At 39.3% G+C, this 15,969-nt stretch overlaps 1 long non-coding RNA gene across 3 annotated transcripts in view; it reads right to left on the bottom strand.

The window, feature by feature from the left end:
• LOC127495009 (uncharacterized) overlaps positions 1–15,969 on the bottom strand; it is an 86,827-nt gene that overhangs the window by 21,964 nt on the left and 48,894 nt on the right. For all 3 annotated transcript variants that reach the window (XR_007925036.1, XR_007925037.1, XR_007925035.1), the window contains exons 2-3: positions 5,353–5,518; positions 330–478 (exon numbers count right to left, since the gene is read on the bottom strand). This is a non-coding gene — a long non-coding RNA (uncharacterized LOC127495009). The remainder of the gene's footprint in view (positions 1–329; positions 479–5,352; positions 5,519–15,969) is intronic.

Below are 15,969 nucleotides of genomic sequence, written 5' to 3' on the forward strand. Positions count from 1 at the left end.
AATTTAAATTAATTTAATTGTGTAAAGTAATTTTTTTTTTTTTTTTTTTTTGCAAAAACATGTCTTTTTATGTAAACTTGGCCTGTTAGGCCTTTTTTTTTTTTGCAAAATCGCTATTTCACTGGAATTTCAGATGGCTATTTCTCTGGAAAACACATGGTAAGCAGAATTTTTCTTTAGCAAATCGGGTGATAAAACAGTGCATTTTGGGCAAACAAATGTCACTATCAGTGGGTGCAGTTCATTCTTAGTGAATTCCCCCCAGAGTGAGTAAAAGCAGAATAATAAACAGCTGGTGTGTGGGGACATGACCTAACCTCATGACTTACTAGTGAGAGCACTGGGAGTGCCGTGCTGCCGGTCACAAGGGAGTTGGACTGAGAGGAGAGCCGAGAAGACACACCGCCACAGTCATCACCCTTCACAGCCTCCACCACAGAAGAAACAGGCCCTCCTTAGAACCTCCTATCACCTTCATCTGTTATTAGATAGAGAAAATGCACTTCAGCAAATGTCCAATAAGATAACTGCGGAGAATCAGGAAGTTATGGCTGATAACCATCTCCATATGAGTCCAGCATTTTTGTGCAGGCTCGTGTGCACATATGCAATGTTACCTGTGATAACCTGTGTTTGATTTCAAGCTGCATTTATGAGATCCTGCAACAAAACCAGCTGAGCCGGTGTAATGCCAAAAACACAGACATAATAATTATTTACAGAGCCGTGTTTGGTGTAATTGTTTTAGTCAGGGCTATTTCTCTCCGTAAATCTGTTGGCCAATGTGTTATTTCCTGTGCATTTTTGGACTTTGTTACAACAGGAAACAGCAATCGAAATATTTCACAACCCTGCTTTAATGCACATGCAGATGAGTAAATAAAAGCATGTGAAATATCACAGCCCTTGTTTGACGAATCATATATCACCTGTGTTAAATGGAGGGCTGGTTTACTTTCATCTCGCGGTGTGGGTGGACCACTGTCCTATATTAAGACCACATGTAATGCCCAGCACTCTGCCTACAATAAAAACAGTGGTTTATTAGGCACAGTGAGAGCTCTTTTAGATTAGGTTTCAGGGTCATGAGCCTTCCATTAGCCATAGGGTTAACTGGGTGTTAGGTTAGTACCAGCACGTCAGCTTAACCCTACCTTGTTCTCTCACACACATACACTATCTCACAGAAGTGAGTACACCCCTCACATTTTTGTAAATATTTTATTATATCTTTTCATGTGACAACACTGAAGAAATGACACTTCGCTACAATGGAAAGTAGTGAGTGTACAGCTTGTATAACAGTGTAAATTTGCTGTCCCCTCAAAATAACTCAACACACAGCCTTTAATGTCTAAACCGCTGGCCACAAAAGTGAGTACACCCCTAAGTGAAAATGTTCAAATTGGGCCCAATTAGCCATTTTCTCTCCCCGGTGTCATGTGACTCGTTAGTGTTACAACGTCTCAGGTGTGAATGAGGAGCAGGTGTGTTAAATTTGGTGTTATTGCTCTCACTCTCTCATACTGGTCACTGGAAGTTCAACATGGCACCTCATGGCAAAGAACTCTCTGAGGATCTGAAAAAAAGAATTGTTGCTCTACATAAAGATGGCGTAGGCTATAAGAAGATTGCCAAGACCCTGAAACTGAGCTGCAGCACGGTGGCCAAGACCATACAGCCAAGACCAAAGAAGTTGAGTGCACGTGCTCAGCGTCATATCCAGAGTTTGTGTTTGGGAAATAGACGTATGAGTGCTGCCAGCATTGCTGCAGAGGTTGAAGGGGTGGGGGGTCAGCCTGTCAGTGCTCACACCATACGCCGCACACTGCATCAAATTGGTCTGCATGGCTGTCGTCCCAGAAGGAAGCCTCTTCGAAAGATGATGCACAAGAAAGCCCGCAAACAGTTTGCTGAAGACAAGAAGACTAAGGACATGGATTACTGGAACCATGTCCTGTGGTCTGATGAGACCAAGATAAACTTATTTGGTTCAGATGGTGTCAAGCGTGTGTGGCGGCAACCAGGTGAGGAGTACAAAGACAAGTGTGTCTTGCCCACAGTCAAGCATGGTGGTGGGAGTGTCATGGTCTGGGGCTGCATGAGTGCTGCCGGCACTGGGGAGCTACAGTTCATTAAGGGGACCATGAATAAGCAGAGCATGATCCCCTCCCTTCGGAGACTGGGCCGCAGGGCAGTATTCCAACATGATAATGACCCCAAACACACCTCCAAGATGACCACTGCCTTGCTAAAGCAGCTGAGGGTAAAGGTGATGGACTGGCCAAGCATGTCTCCAGACCTAAACCCTATTGAGCATCTGTGGGGCATCCTCAAACAGAAGGTGGAGGAGTTCAAGGTCTCTAACATCCACCAGCTCCATGATGTCGTCATGGAGGAGTGGAAGAGGACTCCAGTGGCAACCTGTGAAGCTCTGGTGAACTCCATGCCCAAGAGGGTTAAGGCAGTGCTGGAAAATAATGGTGGCCACACAAAATATTGACACTTTGGGCCCAATTTGGACATTTTCACTTGGGGGTGTACTCACTTTTGTGGCCAGCGGTTTAGACATTAATGGCTGTGTGTTGAGTTATTTTGAAGGGACAGCAAATTTACACTGTTAAACAAGCTGTACACTCACTACTTTACATTGTAGCAAAGTGTCATTTCTTCAGTGTTGTCACATGAAAAGATATAATAAAATATTTACAAAAATGTGAGGGGTTTACTCACTTCTGTGAGATAATGTATGAGAATATGGAAACACAGGCAGACAGGTTTTTTTCTATCATAGTAGGAACTTTACTTTGATTTCAAATGACTTTATCAATTGATTTCATACTGAGCTAATGATATTTATTTCTATTAGCAACATTCAAAAAAAACCCTGACAAAAAAAAGTTATTACGCCATTTTGTATGTTTTTTTAAAGGCATTAGTTCACTTTAAAATGAAAATTGCCCCAAGCCATCCTAGGTGTATATGACTTTCTTCTTTCTGATGAACACAATCAGAGTTATATTAATAAATATCTTGATGCGTCCAAGCTTTATAATGGCAGTGAACAGGGCCACTGAGTTTGAAGTGCGAAAAAAGTGTAACTGACGCGACATCAGTTACGCTTTTTTCGTAAGATGAATACGGAAGGTGGTTTGGCGGAAGCTAGATATTTTCTTTATAACTTGTTAAATATGGATATCTTTCTTGTTTCGTAAGTTGAATAGAGAAGGGTTAGGTCATAGCATAAGCGTTTTGAACTGCGAGAGGCGTTAAACTTTCTTCGTAAGTTGAATACGGAAGGCGGTCTGGTGGAAGCTACATATTTTACTTTATAACTTGTTTAATATGGATATTTTTCTTACACAAACGCATCGCTCCACTTCAGAAGGCCTTTATTAACCCCCCAGAGCCCTGTGGAGTGCGTTTATGATGGATGGTTGCACTTTCTTAAGCTTCAAACTCGTTGCCCCCGTTCACTGCCATTATAAAGCTTGGATATTTATCAGGATATTCATTAATATATCTCCGATTGTGTTCATCAGAAAGAAGTAAGTCATATACACCTAGGATGGCTTGGGGGTGAGTATTTAAAAGTGAACTCATCCCTTTTTAAGTCATTTCTATGCTGACTAAAATGGCTGAGATGAGATTTATTTAATAGTACTATATTTGGTAGAATATCATTAATTTCTACTAAACCAGAACTTACAATACTTAAAAACCAAACCAAAACAAACAAACAAAAAAACATCCATATACACTACCGTACAAAAGTTTGCGGTCTGTAAGATTTTTGTAATGTTTTTGAAGGAAGTCTCTCATATTCACACAGGCTGTTTATTTGAACAGAAATACAGTAAAAAAGGCAATATTGTGAGATATTATTCAATTTAAAAAAGCTGTTTTCTATTTTAATATATATATATTTTTTGTAATTTAATTTGTGATGAATTTTCAGCAGTCATTATTCCAGTCTTTAGTATTACATGATGCTTGAATTGCTGAAGAAATGCTGATTTGGTGCTCAAGAAATATTTCTTATTATGTGTCTTTACTATCACTTTTGATCAATGTAATGCTTCCTTGCTGAATAAAAGTATTAATTTCTTTCAAAAAAGATTTAAAAAGTAGGTGGTTCTTGCCCTTGAACATTTAGTTACTGACAATGTGATCTGTGTGTTTTCTGGGGCATTGCTAGGCGGTTGGTTACTATTACAAGTCAAAAGAACCACCTAAAGTTACCTATTCTTATAACTAGATCTGTGTGGCTTCTTTTATGGGACTTGTTTTTCCATCTGGCAGGTAAAACAGTGTATCCGATCAAAATTTAATAGCACACCTCTCTTCAACAAGCTGCACAATTTGAGTTATCATCAAAGTCCTTTAGGACAAGTTACTTCACTCAACGACCATATTTCTAACCCCCTAGGCAGTCAAGTACACAGCTATGTCTACTTGAATGGGGAAAGACATGAAATTTCAAATCAATATTCACATGCTGAAGTTTAAAAAAAGCCCCTAACTTGGCAATGAGCAATACTAATACTTAAGCATGCCTCAACAATTTTTTGTAAGTGAACATTTCCTCAAACACCACATAGCAATTTTTATTAACATATTAGATTGCATTTGGAACTACTTACAGCTACTAACAACAACAAAAACCTACACTTTGCATTGAAAATGAGGCACTATGAATTTTTTTTTTTTCAATTTTGACATATTTAACAAAAATTACGAGCCGTCAGTGCTACCATGTGCAATCAAGGCTTCATTTTTTATTTATGAAACGTAAAATTTCTCAGACGTATCGTAGGATGACCCCAACCCATTTCATGCAAAACTCTTTCTCACAACTAATCTAATGATCTTCCAAGTAATTGCCGTTAATTACCCAAACGACTTGTGAGTGCACAGACTCCCATTTTTGCTCTCTTAATTAAAGCATGCCTGTCGATTGACTTGCCATCTCAGCGAACACATAATTATCATAAAAAACCACTGACCACAGTTATGCTGCTATATTATAACCCAAAACAGACAGCGACCATTAAAGCATAGTATGACAGTTATGGAACAGGATGGGACAAATACTGTCAGAGAAGCCACTCACTACCAGAACACATAAGTGTGGGAACCGCAAGATCCGTTGAGGCAAAAACGAAAATGACAGTATGAGAGGGGAGGGGCACTAAAGAAAAGAGTGTTTTTCACACATTCACGCATGGTGGAAAGCTAGAGTAATAACTAAAAAAGGGTCACAAAGTCACACGAGGAGGTGGAGTTCTAATATTGCAACCAGTTAACCCACATTTCCTCTGATCGGTTGATTCTGAGTCATCTGCCTCTCACCTGAAGGAAATCTTCGTCTGTATGTCCCACCTGAGCCAGGCCCTGGGGTTAGTGAGTGGATATGGCAGTGTCTCTCTCTCCAGGACTCATAAAACTCCTGTCTGATCCATCTCCAGAGAGGAACAAGTTTAGTCAGCCGAGCAAATGCTTTGGGGCAGCAGACTTCCTTTGAAATACAAATGAGTAAGTATATTCAAGGTACATTTGCAGAAACACAAGCATTTATTCACTAGGTAAAAAAGCATGCAGAAGAATAAAAGAGAGTAAAAGGAAGAAAAACAAATTAGTCATATTAGTGGAAATGCTAATAAATGGAGTCAGTAATTACTATAACATGCTTTGCTCTTATAAAATTTCAAATGGATCCCAGGCCTCCTGTAAAGTGTTTAATATTCGCCGTGAAGCCAGCGATCGGCGTGGGAGGCGCACAAATGCAAATGTGAAGCTGATAATCTCTGAAAGTGATACCTGCACACACCTGTTTGCTGTTCAAAAACACTTAAATCACTTTAAATGGATCTTGATGCTGCTTTGAGGTGAACTGATATGATCTAAATGGGGGGGGGGGGGGGAAGCCAAAGGCTGCAGGGTGTGGGGATGTCCCCACTTTACCCCTCTCTCTGTTCATAAAGGCAGAGGCGTTTAATCAGAGTAGCTGACAGTAATGTATGCCCACCCATGAAGCTCCACACAGTTACACACACGCACTACCAGCCTGGCTGAGGATCACAGTTAGCTGTGGTCTTATTTATTAGGACCTCCTCTGGATTTACAGCGATTCTCCTTTATGACTAAACTGTGGGCGGGGCTTGTGGAGCCAGGGGAAAAAGAGTGACAGCTCACCCACGGCAAATGACACGCTCACTGCCAACAGGCACAACTCATCCTCTCGCTGAGCTCTCTGTTCATCTCTCTAACATACACACAGATAAATATCTGCGACTGGCAGAATTTGCAGTTACAGCATCCCAAAAAAGTATTCAGCCACACTTAAAAAGGCATTAATGTCATTGCTTTATACACTGCCCGGCCAAAAAAAAAAAAGGTTGCTGTTTGGATTTTAATAGGCAAATACTTAAGAATTTATGGATGGATCATTTTTACAGTGATTATTATGTTTCTATCATGTTTTATGTAGGCAACAGTTGTTTTAACCCTAAAAGATGGAGTGTGTAGCTTTTCATTTCATAAACAACCATGTAGGAAGACACATCATGGCCATATTCCAGGATGACAATGTCAAGATTTATCAGGCTCAAATTCTGAAAGAATTGTTGGGAGGGAACATGAAGAATCATTTTCACACATGAATTGGCACTGACCTTAACCTCAGTGTAAGTTTTTGGGATGTGCTGGAGTAGACTTTACAGAGTGCTCACCTCTTGTATTGTCAATACAAGATCTTGACCAAAAATTGCTAAACTCTTTGATGGAAATAAATGTTGTGATGTTATTTCCATCAGGAAGTGCATCAATTTTTGGCATATTCTAGCTTGTTGTGCTTCACCTGGTTGAATGTGGGCTAAGTGTGGTAAATGTAAGTACAGCATGTCAGAGCTGTGGTGCAGTAGTTAGCACAGGTCATCCAGGTCTGAGTCTTGCCTGCAACATGTCCTGATCCACTACTCTCTCCTTTCCATTTCCTGTCTCTCTCCAATGTATCTATCCAGAAAGTCTACAAAACAGAAAAAGAAGGTAATTATGTTCAAAACACGAATGGATCTTATGTCCGAAATGATGTACTACGTAAATGTGTATGTGCTGAGGGCTGAAAAGGACCAGAGCAGAGCGATACCAGAGAGCCCTGTTCGCTGGGGACGGATGGAAAGAGATCCGCCAGCCACTTTATGACTTTTTCTTATGCCCCTTCAGCAGAGAGAGAAAAAAGGTCTCTCCCTCTTCTCTCTTTCACTCTTTTTCAGATTCACATAAAGTCTGAGATATTTGATGATTTATGGGGAGAGGAAGAGAGGAAAAAAAAGAAATAGAGAAAGGGAGGGGGCGCGGTGGCAAGGGGGTTCAAACATGATGCAAACCATTTGGAGGAGAGAGAGGAGGCTGCCAGCACAGCCTGCTCTGTTTAAACTGGGGAGGAAGTGACCGTATATACAGCATGCCAGCAACCTCGCTCTCCCCTCGAACGCGCGCACACACACTATCAGTGCTGAGGTCAGTTGCTGGCCATTGGCTGAGGAGTGTGTTTGTTATTGTTATATTGTGTTTCTTTACATCACCGCTGAGGCCACCGCCGCCGTTATTATCATTGCTCTTATTATTACAATCTATGAGGCTTGGGGGCAAACATGAGGGCAAGGATAAAGGAGCACAAGGAGATCAGGGAGACGATGAAGACGGGACTGAAAACTACAAGACAGAGCACAAGGGAGGATGAGAGGTCAGCGTTTTCCCTCAACATCCGTCCATGACTTAATCTTATAGAGCTCTGAGACGGAGACCTTCCCAGGGACACGACCGCACTACGACAGGGGAGGATGAGAGAGAGGAAGAAAAAGGATGTGCAGATTATGGTCCTGCGAGGCCCCGGGGCACCAGCCTCTTTGGAGGTCCCCTTTTGTCACAGTGAGATGTAATGAGAAATGATACGGCAAATATGAGAAATAAAGTGGCAGTTGCAAGAATGAAAACATCATGCAAAATATACAATGTACTATGACTAGAATACAACTTCAAGACTGGTAAAAGGTCTTCAAAAAGCATTATTAGTTCTGAGCAGAAATATTTCTTTTTTCTTACTGCTTCATTTATTTACTTGTTTTCCTAAGTAACATAAAACTTGAACAAAGTACAAAACATTTTTTTAGGAGATCAATCATGTCATTTTTTTTTTAAATTAAATAAATATCTGAAGGAATATAATTAAAAAATATATAATTAATAAATAAAAATAATTGCATCTGGACAAATAAATAAAATAAATGCTATTATATATGAAAGTGTATATATATATATATATATATATATATATATATATATATATGTATGAATTCAGATGCTAAAACCTCTAAGCCAATTAATAGGTCATTTTCATTGCATTATTTCAGGCCTTAATAATAATAAAAAATAAAGATATGACATCCAAAGAATGCAAGGTAGTACAACTAGATCTCTTTTATTGAATCCAAAAGGTTTTAATTATATTTTGCTACATATAAAGGTATGTTAAAAATTTTGAAGTGTCAAAAGGTCATTCGGTTTAACTGTCCAAAGGCCAATACAGCCATTTCATTTGTGATTAAAATATCTTAAAATGTATTAAATGTATATATTTTTTGTTCTGGCATGATTTTATAACATCATATATCGTGCAAAATGGTGTTAAAATTATGTGTAGAAGTTTACTTTGTTATGAGAAAGAATGTCCGGAAAAATTCATTTCATTGATGTCATTCGCAGTAACCAATATAAAGGAACCATTTTGGATCAAGTCATGTGGTCAGTATCATGTGACAGGATGTGACATCATTCAGACACCTGCAAAGGACCACATGGTCATGAATCAAAGTAACTAACTCTCTCTTAACTATTTGAAAAATTCATGTTTTCACTTGCTCATACACGTGCCGAAGATCATGTCATTCGGTACAACCGCTATAAAACATGGAAAATTTTGTAATATTTTAAAAACTTGTACTAAATATAAAATTTTTAATTGTCCTTTTTCCTATCTAGCTAGGAGCTAACTAGATATCAGCCTGTTAGCATTGTTTGAAAATATCGTCATGCGGTATAACCAAAAGTGTCATTCGGTAAAACCGAAATTTTGGTTAAACCAAATGACTTTTTTGGTGGCAAATTTTGTCCATATTGTAAAAAATGACAAAAGCACTGTTAATTGATTATAAAAACCACATAATCTCATTGTTAACACTTAATAAAACTACAAAATTAATTATATCTGTTTTTTTTACACTTTTAAAAACCTTATTCGTCAATAACCTGTATATATATATCAATCAATTATCACTTTCCCTGGTCTCTATATCTAAACCTCACTCTTGAATGGGCTAAACTGTCGCGGCTAAGCAGTAAGTGAAGTATGAATATGTGCACCAACATATTGAGCCATAGTGCTCATACAAGAGATGCATGTTCAAATCTGACCTGGCCCTGAATCCTGATCCCCTTCCCTCACTCTCTCCTCCAATTTCCTGTGCTTTCTCAGTAAAAAGTGGCAAAAAGCCCAGAACATTATACTGTATATTCACACATATCTCAATACAGCAGAATAACAAACTAAACAATTGTTTTTGATGGAAATGTCGCTAGATTGGTTGTCAGGGATTTGCTATATGTGGTTGCTAAGGTGTTCTAAGTGGTTTGAGTGTGTTGCTATGTGGTTGCCAAGGCATTCTTAGTGGTTTTTAATGCATTGTTAAGCAGTTACTTACAGTCAAAAGAGCAAACCCCATTGACCAAAGACATTTTCTTGAAGTATCTCTTGAGATTATAAATTAAATTTGAAATAACTGAACAACACATTTGCATATTCACAGTTCTCTGATGTTGGTTAATGGTCATATGATATGCAAACAAATATTACATTTTTTTTACATTATTTTAAAATGAATTAAACCATAAAACTAAAAACTAGAAAGAAAAAAATAATTATTAGTATTTCATCAACATTCAAACCAGTTTGGGGCACTCTGTCATTAAATAAATAGCACACCTCTCCTTAACAAGCTGAATGATTTGACGCATTATTCATGTTTAGTGCAGGATGAGTTATGCATCAAAGTTTAATACTTAGAGTTCAAATCCGAATGAGCCTTAGCAAGCACTACTAATTATACTGGAGCATTTCAGAATCAGCTGAATAATCTGTTGGCACTTTTGAGATGACTGTATGAAGAGTGTTAATGGTAGTAGGTGTCGCAGCACATCAGCAGGTGAACCAGCCCTCGAGCTCCTGCTGTGGATATCGACCGAATTAATTGGCATCACTTTTCCCGGAAACAGGATGAGTTGGGTAAAAATCTACTTGTGATGAATGTCTCAGGGCGCTGATAGCAGGCTCTGGCAGTGGGTCTTGTATAATGTGGTGAGACTGGAGTTGGTATGCCTCTCCCATCATACCCCTGGGCGCCCACTCCTTTGCAGAGTCAGCTGGTTTCACTCCACAGCTGGTGGGAACGGGGAGGGTGTGCAAGTGAAGACACACAGGGCACTTTTCTGGGAGAAAGAGCCTGGCAGAAAAGCACGTAAAGCACCGGAAAAACAGCTCAAGAATGTTTTATGAAATGCTGAGAGTCCCAACAGGCTGGCTGGATGTTGGGCAGGGCCAGATTACAGAGAGGACGTGTGATTGATGGACTGCTCTCCTAGCGAGCTGGCATTCGCGAGAGGGTTAGCCAACCGCTTGCACTGCCACATGTACAGAGACTCATTGCCAGATGCAAACACAATCCCAGGTCATATCTCACCACCCACACACACTCTTACCCTCCTGCCTCCCAGGTTTCTGGCAAAGGGAGTCACACATACACACTGGAAGGGATGCAGAGGCTCACAAGATTTCACAAGAGCAGCAATCGGAGGAGGTCAGGGTGGCACTGGGGATCCGTCATTTGTTTGTGAATCTAGCTGGACTCGTTGCGCTGATATATAATAAGATTAATTTGTTCATAAATCGAGCTTCACTGGTCGCAATGTATGTTTTTGATTCAATAAAAAAGACCTGGCTCATAAGAGTCATTTGTTTGTGAATCAAGCTATACTGGTCACACTGTATGTTTTTTGATTCACTAAAAATAACCGGCTCATAAGAGTCATTTGTTTGTAAATCAAGCTATACTGGTTGAACTGTACTGTATGTTTTTGATTCACTAAAAAAGAACCAGCTCATAAGAGTCATTTATTTGTGAATCAAGCTATACTGGTCGCACTGTAGTATGTTTTTTGATTCACTAAAGATAACCAGCTCATAAGAGTCATTTATTTGTGAATCAAGCTATAGTGGTCGAACTGTATGTTTTTGATTCACTAAAAAAGAAACGGCTCATAAAAGTAATTTGTTCATAAATCGACCTACACTGGTCGCAATGTATGCTTTTGATTCACTATAAAAGAACTGGCTCATAAGAGTAATTTTTTCGTGAATCGACCTACAGTGGTCGCAATGTATAGGCTTGTTCGAGATGCATCGGTGCTGCGCAGACCGATCGGCGTATGACATCAAAGTACCATGAGAGAGATTCAAAAGCATAAGGAGTCGTATGATCTCCAGTCGCTCTTGTGGTGCTTTGATGTCATACGCCGATCGGTCTGCGCAGTGCCGATGCATCTCGAACAAGCTAAAGTTTTTTAAAATAACCGGCCCATACAAGTAATTTGTTTGTGAATCAAGCTACATTGGTCATGCTGAACATTTTTGATTCACTAAAAAGATCTGGGTCATAAGTCATTTGTTCGTGAATTGAGCTACACTGATCGCACTGTAAGTTTTTGATTCACACAAAATATATCATCATTTGTTTGTGAATCAAGCTTACACTGGTCGCTCTGTATGTTTTTTGATTCACTAAAAATAACAGGCACATAAGAGTCATTATTCGTGAATCAAACTACTCACACTGTAGTGATCGGAGGAGGCCAGGGTGGCACTGGGGATCAGTAACTACACGACAGGATCCATCTGATCCAGTTTAACCATGCTAACATGCACACATGCATCCGAAGTGCTCATATTTCCAATTTAGAAGTGAGCATCTGGCATGTACGTACAAAACGTACACATTTACTTGAACAAATATGAACATCCATGCACCTATATGTGTGTGCGACAGAGCGGAGCGTCAACAGACATCTGTACGAGAGCATCTGTTCGAGCACGCGTGCATCGCCGCCTGCATGTGCGTGTGTGAAAACGGCTGTGCGCGATGGATCCCGCGCATGCACGTGTGTGTGTTTGTGTGTGGCTGGGCTTCAAGATTGTGTCGAGGGCGTGTGTAATAAATGTGCCCGAGCGCGAGGGCCCGAAAGATATATCACAGGCGGAGGGAGAGCAGAGAAAGTGCAGCGGGGAGGGAAGGGGGGCAGAGAGAAGGATAGATTGGTGAGGAAAAAAAATTGGGGGGAGGGGGGACTGGTTTCTCCTGGGTCCTGCTATGTTTCCCATTATGTAAGCCATGGTCACCGGCAGCATGCCAGCAGGCAAAATAAAAGAGTCTCTCTGGCTTGGCACGGCTCGTATTTTCCTATCCTCGGCGCGGGGTCAGAGAGGGGTCAGGCAGCTGGATGGGGCGCTGGGGGGATTGTGGGGTCTGGGCTGGCCTCCAAAACCCAAAAGGCCCAGGGTTCAAGTACCAGCTGAAAGCAATCAGGGGGAAATCTGGGAGTGCCACAGCTGCTCCGTGCAGTGCTGCTCTGTGGCTCAACTCTCTCTCTCTCTCTCTCTTCTTCCCTCCTTCCTTTTCTCTCTCTATCACTCTTGATTGTTTTTCCCCTTGTCTTGCTCTCCCTCAGCCGACACAAAAGGCAAAAACAGCATACTTTTAACATGAAGCTAGCCGTGTGCATATATGCTAGAATTTGTGTTTGCGTATATGTGTGTGTGCAAGGTCAGGAGGAAGACAAAATGGAAAAGGAAAATAGCACTACAATCTGCCTAAACCACAGTGAATGGTACACTGTGTATGTCTGACCACCTATTATGTTTGAGGGGTCTGTGTGCTCGCTGTCAGACACCGTAATAGCGTTAATGTCTTCTTATGGCTTTCTGGTGGACAGCAGAAAACATCCACTACTGCGAATTTAATTATAAAAGTGTGTGTCTGGTTGCTTGTATTGACCGAACCTCACTACACTGAAATCGGTACAGATTTCTCAATCTGGTTTGATTCCAATTCATAAGCTCTCAATGTAAATTCTCATTCATTCTGGTATGTTTATGTTATAAGACTAATATCAGACATATTCATCCTTTTCAGAGTTGAGGTAACGCATTACAAGTAACTTGAGTTACGTAATCAGATTACTCTTTCAAGTAACTAGTAAAGTAACGCATTACTTTTTCAATTTACAAGAAAATATACTTTTCAAATAAGTAACGCAAGTTACTTCTTCACATTTATTGACTGACAGCTCTCCTGTCCTCATGTTGAGAGAAATAAAGTGCAGCGGTGTTGTGTGCGCTGTGTGAACATGATGGTTATTGTAGTTCTAGACTAAATGTAAACATGCATCTTACTTGCACGAAAACATTCAGTATTCCTCAAAATGAATAAAAATAGTGAAATGCAATCTCAGAATTTTACACAATCCTGTAATAAGTAACTATATTAAATTACACAAATATACTTTATGTATTTAATCTCACTTTATTAACCAATGTCTTTAATGCTGACCTTCAATGATCTAATTCAACCATACTAATAAGCAAAAATTACTTTACATTAGATTTTGAAATAAGAGTGACGAACTTCCTTCTCCTGTATCCTAGGCTGCGTTCCACTCCAATTTTAGACACGCACTCGCAAACTTCCCTAAGCACTTCCCCTCGGGGGAATCACTGCTGCCATTTTTTAAGTGTGTTCCACTTCGTGAAGTGAACAAGGGAAGTTTATATAGACAGACCCTCGTCCCCTCGATTTTGACACTTCAAGCAGCTCTATATCCCACAATTTGATTGTGACGTCACAGCAGATCACGCTTAACTGAAGTGTATGATATATTAATTATTTTGAGAATGAATTGCATAATTAGTGTATAATATATTATGTTGAGATTCAATCACATAACACTTGTAGCTACCTTATGTTCACAGTCAAAGTTTATACTATTGATATTTCGTTTCATTTGTGTAATTTTATTTTTCTTCAACAGCTCATATACCTATAGGATTTTATATATTTTTTTCAACAACTTATAAGCATATAAGAATGGTGCATAAAACAAACTCATAAGTACAAAAGGGGTTTAAATAATAAATCAGCTCCATGGTGAATTCCAAGTGATCAAGGGCTTAGTGCATTTCATTTAAACCTTATGCACAAGTTCCGCCAGTAGTGGGCACTTGTGCAACGTAAGCAATGACGCACATCCGAGTCCATGAGACAGAGGGAAGTTAGCAAGTGAAGGGCATTAAAATTTGGAGTGGAAAGCAGCCCTATTCTTCTTTAATCCAGAATGGCAGCACAGTTGAAAGGTTTGTTTGAGCTGCGCCCTCTACTGTACAGGCGTACATATACATTTCCTTCAGCCTGAGGGTTATTCATTTCACTTTAGGTGTGAAAGGGCCTTTACATTAACCAAAAATAGAACTTTTTTTGTTGTTTTTTTTTTTAAAACAAGCAAGCCCAGCCCAGGTGAGAAAAAGTAAGGTAAAAGTAATTTAACACATTACTTTTCATAAAAAGTAACAAAGTAATGCAATTAGTTACTTTTTTTAGGGAGTAATGCAATATTGTGATGCATTACTTTTACAAGTAACTTTCCCCAACACTGATCCTTTTGAACTATTCATAAAGAGAACCAGCTCAAAAGGAGTCATTTGATTCATGAATTGGTCTGGTTATGTACAAGATTTCCCCCCCCCAAAACATTTCAGTGCGAACCCCACCACTCAGCCGATTCTAAAGATCTCATTAGTCATGTCAATCACATGACTGCCTACATACTGTAATGCTGATACAAATACTAACCCCTAACCTGTCATAATCAGGTGAATTGAGATACACTGATGATGCTATATTTTTTTTTTCATCACCCATGTGAAAAAAAAAAGTAAACTTCCATAATGTACTTGAAGTGCTCTATTTTTGCGCACTAATTTTGTACTTAATATATTATAAAAATTTGCTATTTTGAGACACCATGAATATGAACTAAAATGTGCTTTTAACATATTATCTCTGTATTAAAAAATATATTTAGTTAGCACTTGTAGTACACTTGAACCCATCTTTCATACACTTTCTTTTCATACACAGGTTCAAGTGTACTACAAGTGGTAACTAAATACATTTTTTTTTTAATACAGAGATAGTATGTTAAAAGCACATTTTAGTTCATATTCATTGTCTCAAAATAGCACAGTTCCTTAAGATTATCTTAAGAAGTACTAAAGAAGAATTTTTAGTATATTAAGTACAAAATTAGTGTGCGAAAATAGAGCACTTTAAGTACATTATGGAAGTTTCCTTTTTTTTTTTTTCCAACTGGGCAGTCATTAGTTCATAAATCGTGCCACTGTGTTTTGTACATTTTTGATTCATTAAAAAAGAACCAGCTCATAAGTGTCATTTGTGAATCGAGCTACACTGGTCATGTTGTACGTTTTTGGTTCACTAAAAAGAACAGCTAGAGTCATTTACTCATGAATCGCAGTGAACGTCATTTGTTTGTTTTTGCATGCAGGCAGTGAGGACAGAAAAACATATCTTGCCATTAATGTCTTATCACATGCTATACACACTCCAAACTCACAGCCACAACTGGGAAAAAATAGATTCAGGGGGAGGACTGCAGAAGTGTTATATTTTTTGTTGCATCTCGCACTTGCAGTACTGATGTGGTGTAAAGGAGCACCTTGATGAAAAATCCAGCATGATTTCCATGTTGGTCCAGGCTGGTTTATGCTGAACTGCTATAGTTAGC

Source organism: Ctenopharyngodon idella, chromosome 15 (genome assembly GCF_019924925.1).
Source record: "Ctenopharyngodon idella isolate HZGC_01 chromosome 15, HZGC01, whole genome shotgun sequence".
NCBI classification, from domain to species: domain Eukaryota; kingdom Metazoa; phylum Chordata; class Actinopteri; order Cypriniformes; family Xenocyprididae; genus Ctenopharyngodon; species Ctenopharyngodon idella.